Raw genomic sequence first — 21,817 nt, 5'->3', positions numbered from 1 at the left:
TTCACAATTTTAAAATATTTCCTTTTTTAGAAGAACTTGAAAAATTGGACAAGTTTTGTAATACTCAGTTGTGCACTTGAATAAGTGAAGGTTGTGGCAGAATTTAGATTCGTTAACCCAAGAGGGCAAGACACCCAAAACTCTGTTAGAGAGACAAAATATGATATTGTACTTGCCTTGTGATATCATTCTCTTGATTGAATCAAAAATATAAATTATTGTTACCCATCTAAGTGGAAGTTTCATCTGGAGTTCAGAAACAAGATGTCCCTATTCCAAAATCGCTTTAAGGACCAAATGTATCATGGGCTAGTTAAGAACACAGCAGAAAACCACCTTCTGTTTCAAGGGAATAGAAAGGAGGAAGAAAGAGAAGGTAGCTGAGGTTTTATGTAATAATCTAATGATTAGTACGTTTCTCAGATGTGGGCTGTGATAGAGTCAGATTTAATTCCTTCCTCAGCCTGAGGGAATTCACATATCCCACTTTGCAGCTTGGCCTAAATTCTGTTCTCCTCTTCTGATATTCTCCCCCCTTTAAAGCTTTTCTGTCAAGTGTTTTACTCTGTCTCAGAAAGGTATCCTGACCTTTCTCTGTGGGAAGAAAGCAAGCTGCAGAATTTAGTATTTCATCACATGGCTACTGCCACACCTCCTTAATTGAGGTGGAATAAGAAGGAATAAGAAACCAACATCAGGAAGTATTATGTGAAGAGTTTTCTAAATGTCAGCACATGCATTCCCCAGACTTTTCAGCACTGGGAAGACTTAAAGGTAATTTGTCAGAGAGAAAGAACTGATCGAGAATTCACCCATGTAAATCGATGACCTTTTAGTCAAAGGAAGTCTCTTAGCTAGTAAAGATGCAGCATTACTTATAAAGGAACAAAATACTAATGGGCCAATCTGAGTCTCATGAAGTATCTACTTGTAGATGTAAAGATATGGTTCAAGAAAAGGTAATCTGCAACAGGATTAAGAAGCCTAGAGTTCATTTTATGCCTTGCTGTAGAGCTATGAGATTCTATTAGGAGAGCTGCCTGAAGAAGCTGAGGTCACACTCAGCATCTAAATACATTAGCCAATTTTTAAAAAGTGTTCAGCAGCTACTAACTCCACCTTCTCAAAAAACATTTTCAGGGCTGAGTGTCTTTTAGATGTGATTTATAGCACTGTTCTACCATCTGGAAACATGAATAAATGTTAGGCATTCATTATTGCAGTAGCACTAATGAAACTAACCAGTTAGTTTCATATAAAAGGCCTGTTTAATAGCAGTGTTCTTTGAAAGGAAGATTGAAGCTTTGATCATTTCTCATGATGACTGCAGCTGTAGTATTCCTGACACCTGTATCAGGATGTGTTCCTCCTCAAATGTCTTAAATGTTCGTATGCCTTAAGAGCTGTAATTCTGTTGAAGTGTGTATAAATAGGAAATCACAAACTGGATTCTGAAACAGAAGAGAATGTAAAATTGAGCACCCACATACTTCTTTCTGGGGGATGTTCTGCTTCCATTATTTCTGTTATCAAAGAGTAAGTGTGAAGTGCTGGGGTTTAAACCGTCAAACCTGAATCAGGGTTGACATATGGGTGATGTCCACAACCAGCCAGGAAGGACCCTCCTGACTGGTTTTCACCCAGGGTCTGGCCAGCCTTGGGTGGGAGCCGGTTAGGAGATCACCACTAGGTGCCCCCACCTTCAGCACTAGCATCAGGTGTCCCACCTCCAAGTTAGCAGCAAAAAATCTGACTCTGTCTGCAGTGGAGGGGGAAGCTTACCTATACAGTGAAAATACTATGTAGGATTTCCAGTTACTGGAAGGTCCCCACCCCCCCAGGTGCCTGTTGCAGGCAGAGCCCCCAGCAGTGGTGGGACATCAATACTGAGAGCAGAGGAAGGAGTATATCTGTAATAATGGCATCATTACTTGGACTGGCTGCTTGGGTCGTTGGTTGATTCGCTCCTACCTCCACTGTCTGGCACTGAGTGAATAGATCAACCTTTTCGTTCCTCCAGTGGCTGACCACTTCAAATCCCTTGTGTATGATTTAAGACTGGAGGGAGGGATGTTTTTGTGTTATTATTTTGTGCTCTTGTGTTTTATGTTAATGATAATATCCTTCCTATTTGGATTGGCTGTCAGCAAAAGAAACTGATATAAAAAAAATAACACTGTCACCAAATTAGCAGCAGTTGCCTTTGATTTTGATTTTTAGGCAGTATAATTCTGAAGCTACCTTCCTTAAAAGTCTGTGGCCATAACAGTGAAAGAAAATTATGAGATCAAGATTTACTCTGATACATGATAAAGTACTCAAATTGGATGGAGTTCAGCTCCAGGCCATATCTGGTATTCTTTTAAGAACCAAGTTTTATTGAGTTATAGATATACAACATGTTTGTTGCACTTTCACAGGTAGTACTGATTATCTTAATGTGTGAACTAATAGTGCAGTGTTAATAAACAGAGATCAGTGAGTGGGATGAGAACAGTGAGATCTCACCTGCGTGGGAACCAGAAAATACCTCCTGTTACACGTTGGGAGAAAGCACTCCAGGGTGCTACTGAAAATGGGAGGTCTTTAGTCCATGGAGTTGTCTTGTCTACCAGTGTTGTCTGTCACTGCTTATATTGTTAAAGGTTGTGAATATAGTTTATGTAGGAGCAAAGGAAACCACACTGTTCTGTGAAAAGTCAACTGCCAGAATTTGCTTTAGGACAGACAGATGCTACTGCCAACATCTCTGCTCCACTTGGCTGGTTTGTAGTTGCTGCCTGTGGATATTTTGGCCCACCTTCTTTTCATAATGTAAACATTGTATTAAATGTGCAAATGCAGACACTAATAGACTTTTTTAATTATCTCTAACACTTCCAACAGTTCAAAGTTTTTGTCTAGATTATGCTTAGAGAAGACAGTAATCTCATACACTGGAAAAATATAGCTAGTATTAAGCTAGTGTAGATGAGTACATCTTCCTGCTCTTCAGCAGATAGTTGCAGAAGCAGTATCCTCTTTCCAGTGGTAAAACTTCATTGAGTGTGAAACAGTCAATGAAATTCAGAACAAAGATTAAACTGAGTGGAGGGTTCATAAACTTGGATTTCAATGAATTTTGCATTTTTTAAAAAATTGTTTTTCAGTCACATACTGTCTTCATCTGGTAGCAAGATCAATAGCTGTTCAATGGGAAGTATAAGTCTTGAATTGATAGTTGTAAGGGTATAATCCTGACATTTTATGCATACATGTATGCATAGTTAGCTTTTGTAGAACTGTGATGGGTTAACTAGAGGGAGAAGACCATATGTTTGTGACAGTATTTTTCACTCTTGTCTCTGAAAGTAAATATTTCTTGAAGAGTTGCATGAAAATTCTAAACAACAATATCTTCTAGGAGTAAACTTGTTCCACAAATGTGGAACCTACTCTCAGATATTACTTTCATTACACTGTGATCTGTCACAGGCTGTATTAGTGGGCAAGCAGAGTTTCCTTTTGAGTGTATCATTCATGTATAAGTAACACAGACACCAGGAAAAATCATAGCTGTTGCACTGAAGGAGGTAAAGCCGTGGGCTACTGCCTGCCTCCACATTCATTCCACAAAGGAAAGGCCACCATGCATGTTCCCTTGAATGGCAACAGTTCTACAGCAAATTTTACATACCAGCTGCACAAGTCTCATTAATAAATTTTTATTCACATATTCTTTGAAATTTAAAAAACAGTAGAGCAAATCTTTTACAAACAGCTGGAAAAAATTTAAATGCTGTTTAAATATTGTCATAAGCAATTACTTCCCTGTAATTTTTCCTTCATCGTTAATTCTTGTATTCAATATATGCTGAAATGCTAGCTGCCCACAGTTCATAAGGATCAGGCTGTTTCTTTGTCCTGTTAAAGCTGAAATTTTTTAAAGGTTTTGTTTTCTTCTTAGTGATATAATACCTGCCTTAATTTATTTGCATTGTACAACAATGAGATAAACACAGAATTATGATTCACCTCATCATGAACATGGAAAAGCATCTTTACTTCTCATTTATTTTTTAACCCATAATTCCCACGTTTCTTAAACTTTCTTTTACCTTCCTTTCAGGTTCTTACCTGCCCAAAGCATTATGTTTTATTGGCTTTTTCCTGTTACTCGTAATGTCATTTATATTAATGAATGTACTTTTGCAACAGCCCTCTGAGGCTGGAAAGTGCTGACATACCAAGAGATCAAGTAACTTGCCAGAGATAACAATGCCTGTTTGTGTCAGAGCCAACTGTGATTACATGCTGTACTTCATCCTCAGCTTTTCTTCCCAGCACATGAATATTGTCAAATCATCTCTGTGTTCCAGCACATCACATTTCATTTTCTGAGGCTCGTACTTCCTTTGACTCGATGGTTGCCCTGAATAGGAAAACTGAGATGGCAAATAAAAAAGTACTCGGATCAGGTAATGTGAACCTTCACAGAAAACCCAGAAAAATATTAACTCCTACTCTCAACTGGGCTACCACTGACTATAGAAGAGCTACTCAAAAATCCTTTTCCTTTGAAAAGAAAAGGCAATGTACTAACAGAAAAACGTGATTTCCTGCCCCATAGATGTAGCCCAGGGGAGCCCTGTGAAGCTGCTGTTCCTGACACCTTGTTATGGGAGAGGAGCAGGGCTGGTGGTATCCAATTCCTCAGCTGGCTCAGCTCCTTGCAAACTTTGCCATTCTTATTTAAAAAAAACCTTTATAGAAAGGCCTCCAAGCTTTATCAACTAGTATGAAGCATTACATGTAATATGCACGTGTGGAAGTGGTAGGAAATCATTATGCACTATAGCTCTTTATGTTTGGACCAAAGTGAAGGTATTAGCAGATCAAAATGCTCCATTCACTCACACAGATAGTACCATTTTGCAGCTGCCCTTCCCTGACTTTCTTCATGAATAGGTGGTTGCATAAGGTTCTAGGTCCATCATTTTCTCAAAAGCCAAATTTTTTTTTCTAATTTAGTGTTGTATGAAGCAAGGTTCCTCTGTACCTATTCATTTGACAGAATAGGAGAACAAAAAGGCACAGAGCATTTCAGTGATGTGTCCATCACCAATATGCCATACATGAAGCCAGCAGGCAAACAAGGACCACCACATGAGGCTTTCATCTTTCATTCCCTGTAGCTGTTGACTTAACCTGGTACAGTGTCTTCTGGATAGTGATCTGAACACTGATTTGCTGGTTTTGCCTTCTAGAACAGAAAACTGATCATAAGTGTTTCAAGCCATGCTTCCCAGAAAGAGTTTCTGCATTATGTGTCCTTTTTCTCTACTGTCCAGAGTACATATACACCACTATATAACCAAATAAGCCATTATGCTTCGGTTTCTAAATGTTTAAGCATGCCTCTCAATTTGTCTCTTTAATGCTGAGGAATGACATTTGGTTGAGCCCATCTGCTTTACCCTGTGGAGAAAGCAGAATATAGATGTTTGGTGGGAAGAGTTTCAGTTTCTCCTCTTTACAGCATCATTAGGAAGCTGTCGTTCTAATAATAATAATTCCCATTTGACATCATGGAGGTAAAAAGAAATCACTGCTGACATCAAAAATGAGGTGATATTTCAGCAGTATTATTTCACTGAAGATAAAATGGAAGTCTTTATTACTCCCAGTGCTTTTAAAGAAAGCTGAGCAAGGCTTATACTGACCCTGGAGCGTATATACTTTAATGCATCTATAACCAGTGTGAAATAAGAAATTTTAATTGTTACTGCTATATTTTTTGTCTGTCCCTCCTTAGAACCAAGCCTGCTTAAAGGAAAATAATCAGTATCTGAGAATAAGCTTAGGAGAGCTTAATTTTTTCCATTACTATAAATTTTTTGATACAAAAGACCTCAAACAAATGAAAACACTAAGTGCATTACAAGAAATGGTCATTTTCTGAAAACCATCATACTGGAACCATTACTGGGAATCTATACAGATTGCATAAAGAAGTCTGAACTCTGAAGAGCTTTCCCTGAAGAGGGTTACAAGTTTTATTTCACTTTTTATGGGTCGGTGTTTTATTCTCTCTGAACTTCTTGTGAACATTGCTATGTGACTTGCTTGCCATTAGAGGGACACAGTCAAGATCTATTTCATCAGTTGTAAATAATATGTTTTCCACTTTTTTTTCTATGATAGCACATTAGAAGCTCCCATTGCCCTTTCCTTTGTACAGACATACAAAGACTAGAATTATAACTGAGTCTTTTTTTCCATCATAAACTGAAGTGCTGGGGTCTAAACTCCCAGCCCTGAATCAGGGTTGGCATGTGGATGATGTCCACAACCAGGCAGGAAGAACCTTCCTGATTGGTTTTCACCCAAGGCCTGTCCAACCTTGAGTGGGAGCCAATTAGGAGATCACCACCATGTGCCTTCCCTTTAGCATTAACATCAGGTGTCCTGCCTCTTAAGTTGACAGTATAAAGTCTGGCTCTGCTTGCAGTGAGGGGGGAGGTTTGTTTTTTGTTTGTTAGTTATTTTAATGTAGGGTTTCCTGTTATTGGAAGGGTTTCCCAACTGTTCATTGCAGGCAGAGCTCCCAGTGATGGTGGGATACCACCATAATGGGGAGCAGAGGGAGAATTATGTGTGTAATAATGGTGTGGGTTTTTGGCAATTGCTATACGATTGGAATTGGGCTGGTCACTTGGCTTCTGACTCAGTTTGCTCCTGTATTTGCTTTGCCCTACACTGTGAGTGAATTTATCAATCTTTTTTTTTTTCCTCTGGTTGTTAGCCATCTTGTATCTTTCATGTATGCTTTAGAATTGGAGAGAGAGGTCTGGCCTGTGTGCTGCTTATTGATAACAGTGGCCTTCCCGTTGGGGCATGCAGTCAGCAAAAGATAATCCAAACAATATAGCACATCAGTGACTCTATCCAAATATTCTTGGAAAAGAGTAAAAAGGGTGTATCTGTCTAGGTTGACAATATTTCCTAAGTTTGAAATCTATTCTTAGTCTACTGCTGGGGTTTTCTGGGGTTATTTGTTTTGTTTAATTGAGGGGACATATGAAGAGTAATGCAGACTGCAAACAATTAATGCAGCAGAATCCAAGTTCAGTGCCTTTAAAATTGACAGTATTGCTCTAAATAAAGTTTGAGGAATATGGATTCTTCCCATGGCTTCACTTATTGGTCACATACTTGCAGGCAGTGTCTCCTCTGTATAAGAAGAAGATCCTGATCCTTGAGATCCCTTTCAACTTGGTATTCTCTGATTCTGTAAAAATGTTCTGTCGTCTTTCCACAGTCAAACTTAAGGAACTTTTATGATTAAATATGTGGTGGTATCATCACGATATTTTGTTCCAGGCAAAACATACCATGTTTATACCACAGCAGCCACAGCTCATCTGCTGTTGAGTTACTGTTTCTCAGTTATTCTTGGAAATAAAATGAGTTCTTATCGGTATGGAAATAAATATTTAATTGTTATAAGCCTTTGAAAATCCAAAATTAGTAGTTAACACTTACAGTAAAATGTTAAATATTCCACTGAACTCTGCACTTTCAGTGTAAACAGGTCTCATTCTATGTATAAGTAATTTGGGCAGTTTCCCAAAGAATTTGTGCATACGTTAATTGAATGCTCTTTTATTTCATGTGAACTCAGTGTGCCCTTTGAATTTTGACAAATTTTGGAATTCCAGTGTTTTTTCTCTGACATATTAGGTAAACATTTCTCTTCTTGAAAATTGTTACCTTATTAGCCTTTGCATTAGTTTCTTCTTGCTCAGGAACGTGTTTTTTTTTTTTTTTCCTAACTAGTAACTGCTTTCAGTTCTTGCGTTCCTTCACATTGTTGTATTGTTATAAAGACTATGTTGGTTAGGTCAGTCCACCACGAGACCCAGCACTGTGTTTAAGAGATACCTAGATGCAGAGCCCTGTTTTAATTAGCTCACAGGGCATTGCTGAACCCAGTCTGGTTCTCCCACAGTCACATACTCAGGGCTGGGAATGGGGCACTGGGCACATTTTCCTGAGGAAGGAAGGAGCTGATTCACAATACACAAACATGCATTATGGGTTGTTTTCAGTCACTTTATAGTCATATGTGTTCATAAATTTTGATATGGTTGCAAGATGAAGACTTTGATGTTAGAAAACTCAGAGAAGAGCTTTAGATCACTGAAGCAACCATAGATGAAGTTTATGTTGACAATTTATCAACTCTTCTCCATCAAGAAAAAATTTTTAGTGCCTGCCTATTAACAATCACATGCATATTATGAAATTGAGTTTTGGGGAGGACAGGCTGCCATCTGTCTTTTCTGTGTTTTTTTCACAATGTATCATGCTAAAGTTAAAACTTCCTGTGCTTCAAAAGCATGTAAAATATGAGATGTCTATAACAGAGACACTTGGAAAGAAAAATAGATTAAGTAGAAATGTAAATCTTTATAAGCTTTTGTAAATGGACAACTACTGATTCTATAGCTTCAAATGCACTCCACATTTTCCATACACCACAGTGCCCACTTAGTGTTCTTACTCTACATTTTGGGTTACTAAACTGATAACTAATTAATATCTATCTCAAGAGTGTGAGAATGCTTTCTTTATAAACTCTTTCTAGTTCAGGGTTGTTGTTTGGGTTTTTTTAGTGAAATGGAACTGTAAATGGCTGATGTGGAGAGTGAAAAAGATGTGTTCAGCTTCTTTTCTGTGTTCTGATATGCTAAGATTTTATCAATAATATTGTTTTCCTGTAAAAATATCTGCCTCAGAGAAAATCTGCTGTGTAGCTGTCAGGATTACACCTCTCAGAATATGCCTGTGATGATTCCGTTAAATTGATAAAAACAGAACACTCTGCTATGTAGAAGGATTGCTGAAAAGAATATTCCAAGGCCCTTTCATGTGTAACAGCACTTGTATGGCAGTACGTTTATTGTGCTATAAATTCCATCACTGATTTTGGCCATTTCAAATTGATTCTGCAGTAACTGTAAGTAATGAACCTTACAGACAGAGCCAAGGAAAAAAAACAGCAAGCCAATAAACTTGTGGCTGTAGGAATACAAATTGTAGAGTTCGTTTAGCCTCAGATTTTATCAGATCATGCAGCCAATACCCCACAAAGCCAGAAAATATATCCAGCAAAATACACAGTGCCATAGCCCTGGCTTGCTTTAAATTTAGCAGCTAAACCAGACAGTCAATTATATGAAGCACATGCTTGTTCAAAGTGTCCTGTGGATTTCACCTGAGATTTAAGGGAGGTGGTCAGCATAAAGAGATGATAAAACAGGAGAAATTATCTTACAAGTGACTTAAACATGGAAATGACCCAAATACTGAGCTGTTTTACATGGTCTAAGCAATTCCAGGCATCACTGGATTTCAGGGGGGTGTAGATTGATATGCAGTGGGCTACTAATGACTCAATGGGTAAAAATATATGTCTCCAAAATTTACAGATGTTAACAACCTGTTTCCCTTTCTTTACTGAAAAGTTCTACCAGGTTAACATGAATGATGTGAAATCTCCTCGAGGTATTTTTAACAATCCCACAGATTTTAACAGGTAATTTCTGTGCTTGCTAAAAGTTTCTGTAGGATGGTTTTAAAACCCATCAAAAAGATACAGTTCTAAGGCTTTTCACATTAATTTTGTAGTTTTCTATTACATTCTGTAGGAATCCAGTGATCTTGAGTTGTTAAATATTTTATACATTTCTCACAATCTTATCAGTGAATGCCAAGATCATTTAACCTCTTATATTGCAAATAGATCACAGATCTAGTCCCACTAAATCAGTGGGCTGGTCATGTGATTAAAGCATATATGAATGTAAATATATCTTCTACCCTTAGTTGTTACATGAAGAGCTAATTTCAGATTTGAATGACAAACACTGAGGAGGCTAAGGCTTTCTTCTAGTTTTCCAAACATTACAGGAGAGAGAAACAAGGCCGTGTTTTATTCTCTGTACAAAAATAAGTAGATGTCTGGGCCGGGATCCTAGAAGTGCTGCAGCATTTCCATGCATTGTAGCTTACACACCCATGTATCTGACAGTCTGCATTGCATGCTGAATTCAGTCTGTGGCTTCTTGTACCTAGTTCTGCACATTTGTCTGAACTTTTGTATTGCCTGTGAGAGATATTAAATCCTCATTTTGAGATCAAAATGTTTGGGTCTATTTTAGCCATATATAGGCCCCAGAGAAACTCATTGTCTAAGGCATATTCCTTGCCTCTCTCTATAAAAAAGTCTGTTTTGTCAGCATGTCCAAGTTTACTGCAGCCTGAATCACAGAGGAAACAAGACACAGAACTGAGGCTTTCAGTTAAACACCAAATATGGTGAAAGTTGTAGTAAAATAATTAGAGTTGGGAATGTTATTTTTTCTCTGTCTCTGTTGTTTTGAGTTGCAATGAGGAGCACAGCATGTGAGTCTGAAGTCTTGTGAATAGCCCCTGGTAACCAAGAGCAAAGAAACCTTGCTCATTATCTCTGCTCCCCTTCTGAATAAACATTCCAGCCGTTGTAAATGAGCGTGACACGAAGGGCAAATGAATGACTCTCATTCCAGATGAGAAGTACTTGACAGCTGAGCAACCTGAAGGTTGTTGTGAAGGAGCAGATCCTGTGGCCACTGGATGATGGGGCAGGCATACCATTTGTTTTGATGTGACCTGAGATGCATCATACTCTTAAATGAGAGATTCCCAGCCTTGCAGAGGATAGGTCCTGGGTGTTCAAACTGACTTTTGGGTAGGGCTGCAATGAATGAAGGACAGAGTTGTCCTAATTTTCTCATGTTATTCTATTAATTTACACAGAAAAACTTTCTCAACTATAAGGCAAGGTTTGGTGTGGACTGACAGATGGCATGCAACACCTCTACTGTATCTCATTTATAAATATGATTGATGTGGAGGTAATTTCTTGGTAACCTGTTTTTTAAAAAAATGTATTCTAGGTGGTGGGTTAGTAAAATAAAATTAATCTCTGCAGGTTAAACTTGCCAACTTTTGAATTAATTGCATGAGTATGACAATCAATTAATAAATGTTACGCAAACAACAGAAAATCAGTGAATTAAAAAATTACTAAATTGATTCCAATGCAGATAAAGCAAAATGCTGCCATAATTCTTCAGTGTAGATTCAAGAACACGAATCTTGTCTCATCAGTTCTTGCTCCCGTTTATCCATATCTGGCATTTAAAACAATGCTGGTTTATTATGATTTTTACAAATAAATTGCTATCTATAATCTAGATTGCTACATTAAGTGGATTATAGAAACAAATCATAAATAGTAGTTCATTTGTAGCTGTCAAGGAGAAGGTCAGAGCTTTGCAAAGATCATCCATCTCTAAGTGAAATAAGAGATTTTTCTTCAAAGAGAAATCACATACCTGGTTTGAGTGGACTTCAGCTAGTAATGACAGTACAGGTTCTTGAAATTACCCACAAAAATCCCCCTTTCCATAACTCTAAGTTGATTCTGGTCACAGAGCTCTTGCAAAATTGGGGTGATTTGCCATGAAACAGATCCCATCACTGAATATTTCTGGGCAAATTTGGTTTGGTTGAAAATATTTTCACATTCCTCAGAAGTTTCAGGAAAGGCGCAGTATGGCACTAGAAGCTTTTACAGGTCATGTATCTATGGAAAGGAGCTCAAACATGAGATCCAAACATTTATGGCCTATTGCTGTCACTGCCACCAAACACACAGTTTGTATGTCTCTATTAATTATTCAGTATTACTTCATTGTATTTCACAGAATTGTACAAAATAAATGTGTATACTTGTTCTCATTTTTTTCAGAAAGCTGTACAAAGATTTGTTTCAGGAAGGACACCTCCTAACAAACACATTCCTTTCCGATACACTAGTTTGCAGTGCTTGCTGTAAACAATAGGTAACACCTTCCTTGTGTCTTAGCACAAGGGAGCTCATAATCTGAAACTCTTCAACAGTAACTAAATTAAAATTCAATTGGTGACCATGTCAGTACATACAACATGTGAAGGAAAAGTGAAAGATGGAAGCTTTCTCAGGCAAGGGTCTCTACAGGGGTTGTCCATTTGGTACAGAGTAGCTGCATTTCCAGCTTGGGAACCAGTGTCATCCCTGACTAAAAGTCCAAAAGAAGTTAGGCTGACAGTGGATGGGGGAGGATCCTCTCCTGGATAAGTAAGTGCTTTAAAAAACCAAACCCAAGAATGGTCAGTTTTCTCAGTTTCGGTATTCACTGCTGCTTTTTCACAGACATTGCTCTTTTTGGAGCCTTTCATTCTCAACATATTCATAAATTAAATGGAAGTCAAGGTGAACAGGAAAGTTACACTGCTTATTAGATTATAAAAATGTAAGTCTAATGTGAACAGTAGCACAAAAACTTCATGATTCTGTGTGAAGGAACAATAAAATAGCAGGTGAAATTTGGGTAAATGTAAAGTAATACACCTGGGAAGAAGCAATCCTGGCTGTAAATGTACAATGAGGAGCTCTGAACAAGCTGTAACTGCTCAAAGGAGATACCTGCTTATTGTAATGAGAGGTTTATGAAAGGAACAGCTTAGTGCTCAGTAGTGATCAGAAAGCAAACAGAGTGCTAATAAATTATTAGAAAATAAATTAAAAATTAAACAGAATTCATTAACAGAATGTAATTATGCCACTGTATAAATCAATGTTTTTTCCTTTATCTTGAATATTTGTGCACTTGCTATCCCACTTCATCCCAAACTGAAGACTGTAGAACAGCAAAAACGTGGCAACATTGATCAATGTTGTGGAGCAGCTAAAATATACCTAGGTGATTCAGCTTGGAAGAAAGATGATGGAGGCACATGGTAGAAAACATCAGTGTATAGAAAAGGTGAACTAGGGTATAACTTTCTGCAGCCTCTCAATATGTAGGGTTAGAACAAAATTAAAGCAGTAAATGGCAAATTTAGAACAAACATAAGGAGGTACTTACCAATTCTAGAGAATTGGCTCATGGGCAAGGATGACAATTCCTTTATTAGAAACCTGCACACTTCAATAGCTAAATGCTTTCAACTTTCTTTAAATAGTATTAAGGAAAAAATATCCTCGAGGCGTTATTTTTAAAGGTGACTTCAAACGTTCCATGAGGAAAAGAAAAAAATGCAACACATTTGAACCCCAAGGGATTTGCAGTGGAAAATCTGTTAAAATTGAGCTATCTTTTCTGTTTCAGGGTTTTTGTTTCATTGGCCAGAAATCAGGGATGCAGACTAACAAAAATTATGAGGCATTCCAGATTCCTAGCTTAGACCAGCAGTAGCCAGAATCTGTAAGATCACTTAGAAATAAGTTTGTTACATTAGCTAGATTTTAAATAGACTATGTTTCATTTATTCCTCCAAATTTACACACAACATTTGTTGGAAGCATAAGAAAATCCCAGCTCCTTAATATTTTTTACTGTATGGACTTAATTCTACTGTAACTCAATATTAGATATTTGAGAGTTTATATTTAACAGCAGCTGTGGAGCAAATAGATATGTAAGGGTAAATCTGCTCATCTTGAATCCTTCTGCAAATGGTCTGCTCTGGAGGTCATATCAAAGAGATTCTTTTTCCAGTTTAAACCTGTCTTTTCTAAATAGATCTCAACCTGATCTCATTTAATGCATTGATGTCTGGTTTCTTAGTCATTATATTTGCTGTATTACATATCAAAAGGACTCTTGAGAAATTCCCTCGAATTGATAATTCTAATTTCTTATGTATAGCTACTCTATATTCACTCTGAGGACAGCTGTATTCTATGCTAAACCACGAATTGTAAAAATTGATCCCTTTGTATGCAGGTTTGTATTAGATTGAGTTACTTTATTTTTTCCTGTTTGTTGCCACACAAGGCTTCCTGGTGTCAGTTTGCATTTGGCTGTTTGAGCATATTAAGGTTTTGCTACTGCTTATGATATTCTTGCCAAGAGCACTCTTGCAGCAATCTGCGCTAGAACAGTCTTTGTGCCAGTTACTTCAAAAACTATTCTGCTATAAAACCATTTTTTGTGACTACTTTTTCAGGTTGCAGTGTAGTGATTTCATTTAGTTTCTTCTTTTTGCATTTTTTTAATGTTGATCTTCTTCAAATGCTTGTAAGCTTTGGATTATGAAAAAATAATGCGGTGTTGATAGATAAGTTGTTAATAAGGCATCTTAAAAAGGAAAAGAGTTCAAAGGTATTAAAATAAAACCTGGAATGTTGAGTTACTAACACTGCATATATTTAAAGGATACTATTTAATAAAATGCTTGGAGTTCTTATTGTGGGGACTGATTATGAGAACAGAAACCTTTGCAGTTGTATAAAGCAAAATAAATTAATAATTATAATGCGTAATGACTCAGCACGATATTTCTTGAGACTTGTATTATGAGGCTGATTTCAGAAGTGTCAGCTCTACAATATCTTTTATTTGAGAAAACCAGCCTGCTAATCTATTTCAGTTAATAAAAAAATCACAACACAGGAAAGGAAGACATAATAAGCTATTTTACAATACAAATATGCTTATAAATGGAGGGTCTTGATCATGCAACTTTTACTACCACAAGGAATGCCAATGAAATACTGGACCTCAGAATTCTGGCGTGAGAGCCATCATGGTGACAAAGAAATATATGTATCCGTATACAGTGCAGGACACTGTGCTATACCATGCTAAACAATAACTGCTAATCTATTACCCCAAGTAATAAAGTGGAAATGCTGTTATATTACAGAGTGAAAAATCAGCCATAAATTGAGGGTCTAATAATGTTAATCTAAAGGATCTAAAAATGTTGAAAGCAAATATATTTTTATTAGTTATTCTTGAGCAACCTCTGATATGATAACTCTTGAGAAGCAACTTATTGTACACTGTTGAAAATACGTTTGGTTTTTAATGACTGCGTTAGGAATTGTTTATCATACAACAGTCTTCCTTTACTCCCACAGAGAATTTGTAGTTTATTCTTTAGATAACCCTAACCTAGCCATGTACAGGTCAGGGAGCTTCATATATTAAACATAATATGGGCAATGTCGGGTTCTTGTTTTGTCTTTACTCATTTGGAGAATTAGAAGGCTGTCCTCATTCCTTCCTCTTTAGTTTATTATCTAGTGAGTTGCAAGTGGGAGATAATAGGTTATATGTCCTGGGGTTGAGGAACCAGGAGCTTTTTGAGTGAGTGCTCAAAACTGTTGTGGTGAGTAGAGCCCGCCCTAGGCAGGGATCGGCGTGCGGAAGATTTCGCGATGTAACGGAAAGTATAGATTGCCCACGAGGGGCCTTGTGGGCGTGGCTTGTCATATATAAGTAATTGCAATGATGCAATAAACGCCATTTGCAGCATCCTTCACATTGAAGTCAGTGTCTGTGATGGTACCCAACAGTAGAGATTGGGTGGCAACTATCCCGGGGATCGGGTGTCGGTAACGACACAAAACACTAATTTTTACACAGAAGAACAGCTATTCCCTGTGGTGTACTTGAATGAAAGTAACTGTGGCTATTGTGCTTGCTGCTGGTCTCAACATTCCTCATATGCAATAAATAATATTCTACTCGGGTCATTTTAGGGATTGAGCAAGAGCTATGAAGTGAGCCTGCCAAGCCAGAGTGTTTCTCATGTGATTCTTGTCTTTAAGCACCCAATGAGTTTGAGATCTCGTAAGGATACTTTTTTAAAACCCCTTAGGATTAGCCTAAATTCTGCCTCTGACTGTTTAAAGCAGCAAAATAGCTTTTGAATTGTATTATTTGGAAAGAGTGATATCAAAGGAAACATGGGAAAAGCCTAGCATGTCTCCGAAAACTGTTATTGACTTTTTAACAATAAAATACGTCCCGAGACCAAATATGCTGTTTAAATGTAAATACTATTTCCATTTTCAGATTGTCTTTTGCAGGTGTATATGAAGGGATTTGAAATGCACTTGTAGATGGAAAAGAGGCTATTGACCTTGAAACTATGTATGTGTTAGGAATAATGTTCACCCTCCTTGAAATCAGACTCGTATTCTTTGAACGGGTGCTCAAGACCACAGCTCTCAACAGTGGTTCAGGTAGCGTGCAGTGCAAACCTGAATTAAGACTGGCTGCATTTTACACATAGAGCTGTTTCTTAGGCGTCATAGGTTGCTGACTAGTCTGTGGGGTTTTATCCACCATGGTTCAGAATGACTCACCTATGGCTGCACTAACTACTAGTTCCCTTTGTTCTGATGCAGACTTGATATAATAGGACAAGGTTTGTGTGTAGAAGCCTTATCTTTTATTAGATGGACTACTATAATCAGAGAAAAAAAAATCAGCATAAAAGCATTTATTCAAGCAGCAAACTTCTGAATCAGAGTTGAGAATAATTACTGTAAGTAGAGATGTTATTCTCTTATGCTGTCCAAGAGAAAAGGTATGCGATACTTAAAAAGTTGGAGATCGGTGATGCTAACAAGGGAAAAGATGATGTGATGTTTATTTTATAGATGCAAAGAGACAGTAAATCTAACATGGATACAACAGGAGCATACATCTGCAAACTTTACCTTTCACAATTTCCTTATCTGAGTTGTGATTAGTAAAGTTTCCAGACATGCAGAAATCCCCAAGAGTGGCCGCTGGACAGATGCAAGCTACTTTCCATGGCTTGTGCGGCAATCCAGTCAGTCCTCTGTGTTAAGCTAACTGTACACATGATGGAGAATTGATCTATGTGTATACAGCAAGTTGGATGTAGGTAGGACACATCAAACTTGCTGCACATGTGGGATGATCCAATATATTGCACCTGTAGTGGCTCAGTCCTTTTCAACACCAAAATGTCACACTCCAGTGGGACCTGTTGTTAGGAATACTGCAGTGTTACAGAAATGCACTAAGTCCGAGAATGAGATGTGCAAGTATTACTGGAAGTGCACACAGAACTGCCTTAAACTGCCTTACTGGACCTCTCTGATCCCAGCTACTGGTAAATGATAAGTATAGGGAAGTGATGTAGTTTTCTAAAGCTTTCCTGAAGCCTGGGCAAACACTTTGATCTCAATGAGGATGGGGCTGCAGAACCCCAGAAATAAATGTCTCCTGAACATGAGAAAACATAAATGAATAGAAATGTTGTAGTGACTACAGTGGGGTACAGGGAGGGAAGAGGAGAATTGTGGTAGAAAAAGAAACTTATACTGAAGTTTAAGTTGATAGGCATGGATATATTTTGATGTCAAAAAAAGAGAACCTTTAAGATATTACTGTGTCAACTCCAGATGTGACAGTGGACTCTGTTTTCTTGGAAAAGTGCAGAGTGTAATGGTTTGAAACCTGCTGCCCCTGGTGGGTGGAGATCTGAAACCCTAAACCAGGTACAAGCCTGAATGAAAGGGGCGTATACCTGTCCTATTCCCACTCCCCTTTTTCCTGTCTTCGGGATTTCCTGCCAAGGTCTATAAAAAGGGGAGAAAGGCACGCCTCCTCTCTTCTTTTCTTCCTCTTGCTCCTTTGACCTTCTGCCTGGGCACACGTTGCTCTGCTGCTCCCTGTGCTACACCTGGCCGTGGCCATCTTGGAGACCTGGGCCTGATCTACAGACTCTTCCCTGCCTCCATCCACGTCCAAGGATTGTGCATCCAGCTTCAATCCACCTCAATCCAGCGAGATCCAGCACTGGGGAGCCTCAGCATAGCATTTGGGTTTTGTATATTTGGAAGTTTAATCTTCCTTACCTTGTTGTTCCTACAACCCCCCTTCCCTGTTAAACCCCTACCCTTCTTCCTTTCTGTACCCTGTTAAACCCCTTCCCTTCTTCCTTTCTGATCCCTGTTAATTATTATATTTCATTTTGTTAATTTTCAATTTGGTGCAAGGTTTTCATTACCCCTGCCTTCCTTATTTACCTCTCTATCTGGGAAACTGAGGGATAAGGGAGGTGGGACACAGTTCTGCCTTCTAACCGGGACAGAACACAGAGGAAAGCCAAATGTTCAGTCTTAGCTTAGAAAACCTTTTACCGTGTGGAGTATAAAACATTTGTCTCACTAGTGTCACAAGCAGGTTTTCAGATGCATGTCCATGTATCTATGAGTGAAGGAACACACAACTCTTTGAAAGAAAAATGTAAGAACATGACTGTAGTTTGTAAGATATTTTTTCAGCCAATTTTAATAGTTAAAATTCATTGTGTTTTGAAGATTTAGGTGTTGATTTTGGAAGCATAAAATAACATCTTTGAGAGACCAAAACATATGTATCCTTGTGAATCACATTTTTTTCTGTAAATGGGGAAAAATGTATGTGTGAGTTGTTCCTAAGACAGCTAAATAAATATCTAGGCATGCAAAATAAATTAGAATGTTTCATACAGGACTGTCTTCTTAAAATTTGGGTCTAAACAATAATTTTAAGGCTTCAAATTTAATATCTCATTAAGAGAAATGAAGTAGAGGGAACACTTCTGCCAGCACTGTGGTTACAGCCCCATAATAAATTGGCATAGTGATTTGCACAGAGAACAAAAGAAATAGTTTATCTCTTTCTAATGGCCGTTTAAGTTTTGAAGAACACAGAGACATCTTAAAGGTGAAATTCACAGATTTTTCATGCTTGCAGGTTTTTATAGCCTCTGGTAATGCATGTCCTTACTCTGACATCACATACATGTTGAAAAATGGACATAACATTTAAAGGTGTCTTTTGACAAAGAAAGTATTTCCATCTCCAGAGGAGAGATTTAGCTTTAAAGGATGATGAGCAGGTTCCAGATGTGTTTTTCAATCACTGGGCTTTCCTTGAGTATTGACAGAGGGAAGGTTTTATCAAGGTCTCTCTGATGTGCTTGTTTATAATGAGTAGACATTAGTAGAGCACATCTAAGTGCTTATCGCTAACAGATGACTAAAGAGAGCATATGGCAGGGAAACGAAATATATATTTGTCCAAGCAATGTGGCTTGTTAACACTCCCACACTCGTAAACTGTGTTTACATGTACTTACAATATTTTGCAAATCCCTTTTCTAATCAGCTAAAAATAAAAGCCAAATAATTTTTTTTTCCAAATATTGGAGCGTTAGGCAAAGTTGATTTCAATTTTTTTTAACAAAGCAATTAAACAGTACAGAATATTTTTATGGTATTTGTTTGGCTTCAGCATGACATCTTACAGCAGTTATTTTTATTTCATAGTGTTAAAAATTTTATTGCTTTCTGGTTAACCCACATGTCTATCCAAGTATAACTATTATACAACTAGGTTACACTACAAGCAACAACACAGGTCAGAATTACCTATTTAAAATCCTGGTCTAGATTGGGTCACAGGGTTTATTTTGACAATAAGATTTTCTTCTGCTTCTATAGGGTGAAATCATCATGCAAGTTACAGCACATGCCAATAAACAGTTTGTAAGCAAAAAAGTCTCTGAACTGTTAACCCAGTTCAGCTCCCATTAGACTTAAAAAGAGTCTTGCTGCTAATTTCATTTAGGAGGCAGGTGGAGAAATCTTTACAGTTCTTGACATATGAAGTTTCTGATGACCCTCGTGATAAGGAGTACAGCATTCGCCCACATTTTTATAGTGGACAGAAGATAGTATCACTGTTTTCTATTGCTGTGACACCTAAATATGCCGGTCTATTCATGTACCATTATGAGAAAAAAGAAAGTTATAGTTTAAAGATGGATTTGGACTGTCGCATACTTTTTAAAAGAAAGAATCTATTAAAAAAGCTGCACAGAAGACCCACAACTACTTTTTTCAGAATATTCCTAGCAAATTTTTGTTAAATATTTACATATGGATCCAAGTATTGTCCTTCATAAAACAGTTCATTCTTGCAATTTAGCTTCGTTAAAGTCATAATAATGCTTTAGGATATGATAGACTACTGCTGTGGGATTGAATTATAAAGAGATTAATTTTAGCTACCGGAGATAATTGACCCTATAATTCCTATCACCCCTAATCCCAGTTCAAATGAACCAGTGTTAAAAGTGGCAATACTCACAATGTAGACAAGGTCATGACAGCTACGATTGTTTTTTACTACCAATTAGATTTCCCACTTGGTGCGTTTGACTAATGTTGTCATAGGAAGGGATTTCAGGCATGGAAATACAGCTTCTTTAGAGGCACACAGGCACTGGAACTGATGGGCAGTTTGTTGTACGTGTCCCAGTGTACAGAATCAGGATGCAATTGAGTGCTGACCCCTGAAATTTGAATTCCCATGGGTTTTTAGAATGTTTTGATCCATGGTAGAGCTAGGAACAAGCTAAATAATTTGAATCTGGAAGCAAACTCTCTTGCAATTCAACAATGTTAATATATGGTGGGTCTAGAAGGTTTAGAACTGTCTCTTGGGGTAATACAACATCTGAGGTGTATTTCAGATGAAAAGTCAGGAAAAAAAGTGCTGTACCAACTGAATAGAGAGTAGTTCAAAAACAAATCATGTTGATAGTTAGCTGCAAATGACATGGAGGTTTCAAAAAAATACAAGGAAGAAATAAATGGATTTTAAGTATGATGCATCTTAAAAAATCCCTCAAGTGATAGTGCCAACTTCAAACATATTAGCATAAGGACTCATGAAAAAACAACACTTTTGCATAGCTCGTTTGGTATAAGGTTATTTTTCACATTATTACTAGTTATCCATCAGCTTTTTTTTTGAGCTTTTACAGCTTTCAGTTTTTGCAGGAAGCTGAAACTGCATGATAAAAAGAGACAGATAATGATAAAAAGCAGATGTATATGTAAGTCTAGCTAGAAGGAGCAAAATTTACAATTACTACCCCTCCTGTGAAGTTAATCCTATTTCTTTTAGCTATTTCTTCATTAGTTAATGAGGTCTTGAGGAAAAAAAAAAAAAAAAAAAAAGTATGTTTGAAATAGTGTTTTAGCATCCTTGCCTTTAGGAACTTTTTCAAATATTCATAGAATAGTTTGCCCTTGGAAGATGCATTAAGTGTGAATTTAGACAATAATTACTTCAAATGTGGGTGGTCAGAAAACTGCAAGTGAAATGGACAAACACGGCAGCTAATCACTTTGCTCATTCAGATTCACCACTCACTGGAGTCCAAACGTAAAATAGTGGAGAAAGGAGATGTTTTAACGATTAGGTTTTTTTAAAAAAAAAAAAAATCCACAAACTTCCAGGCTTAGATCACAGATTTGCTAGCATGAATTAGATTTGAATTTGGGTGCACTTTGTGGTTTGCAGTCTTATTAATGAAAGGGGTTTTTATTCCCTCTAACTTTATATTAATAATCAATCTCAGTTCAGAAGCAGAGTTTGGCTGCTGTCTTTGTGGGATGAGTATCAGTGGACTTATAACTACATCCCATCTCCGTCACTTCCTCCAGTGCACCTGGTACCAACCAACATCTCTGTTGACCTGTGGGTAGCAAGTGTGGGATCAGAGTGAAAGGGGCTCCCATCTCCCAGAAGTTCAAGAAGTGCCTTCTCTTCAAGTTGACGTTGTTTTCTCTGAGGGAGAAAAATCTGGAAAAGCCCATGCCTGCCAGATCTTATGGCCCTCTTATCCATGAGCACAGGAACTGTAGTTTCCATTTTCAGTTTGATATCTGGCATCAGTGCTGTATGTATATTCTTTTACTGAAAAAATTGAACCCTTTATTTACCCACAGCACTCCTGAAAGAATGAAACTGGAAGTGGTGGATTATTCTTTTCCCAGAGTTTCAACTTACTCCATTTCAGGCAGCATTCCTAGGATTTCACTCTCCAGGGGTGGAATTGGAACCCCTGGGCATCCTCT

The 21,817-nt window shown here is 37.6% G+C and overlaps 1 protein-coding gene across 1 annotated transcript in view; it reads left to right on the top strand.

Moving 5' to 3' along the window:
• NPAS3 (neuronal PAS domain protein 3) overlaps positions 1-21,817 on the top strand; it is a 62,892-nt gene that overhangs the window by 8,243 nt on the left and 32,832 nt on the right. The gene's annotated exons all lie outside the window — the stretch shown is intronic.

Source organism: Merops nubicus, unplaced genomic scaffold, assembly GCF_000691845.1.
Source record: "Merops nubicus isolate BGI_N331 unplaced genomic scaffold, ASM69184v1 scaffold352, whole genome shotgun sequence".
Classification (NCBI taxonomy): Eukaryota; Metazoa; Chordata; class Aves; order Coraciiformes; family Meropidae; genus Merops; species Merops nubicus.
Note: the sequence above shows the minus strand (reverse complement) of the source record. Positions and strands in the feature narration are given on the sequence as shown.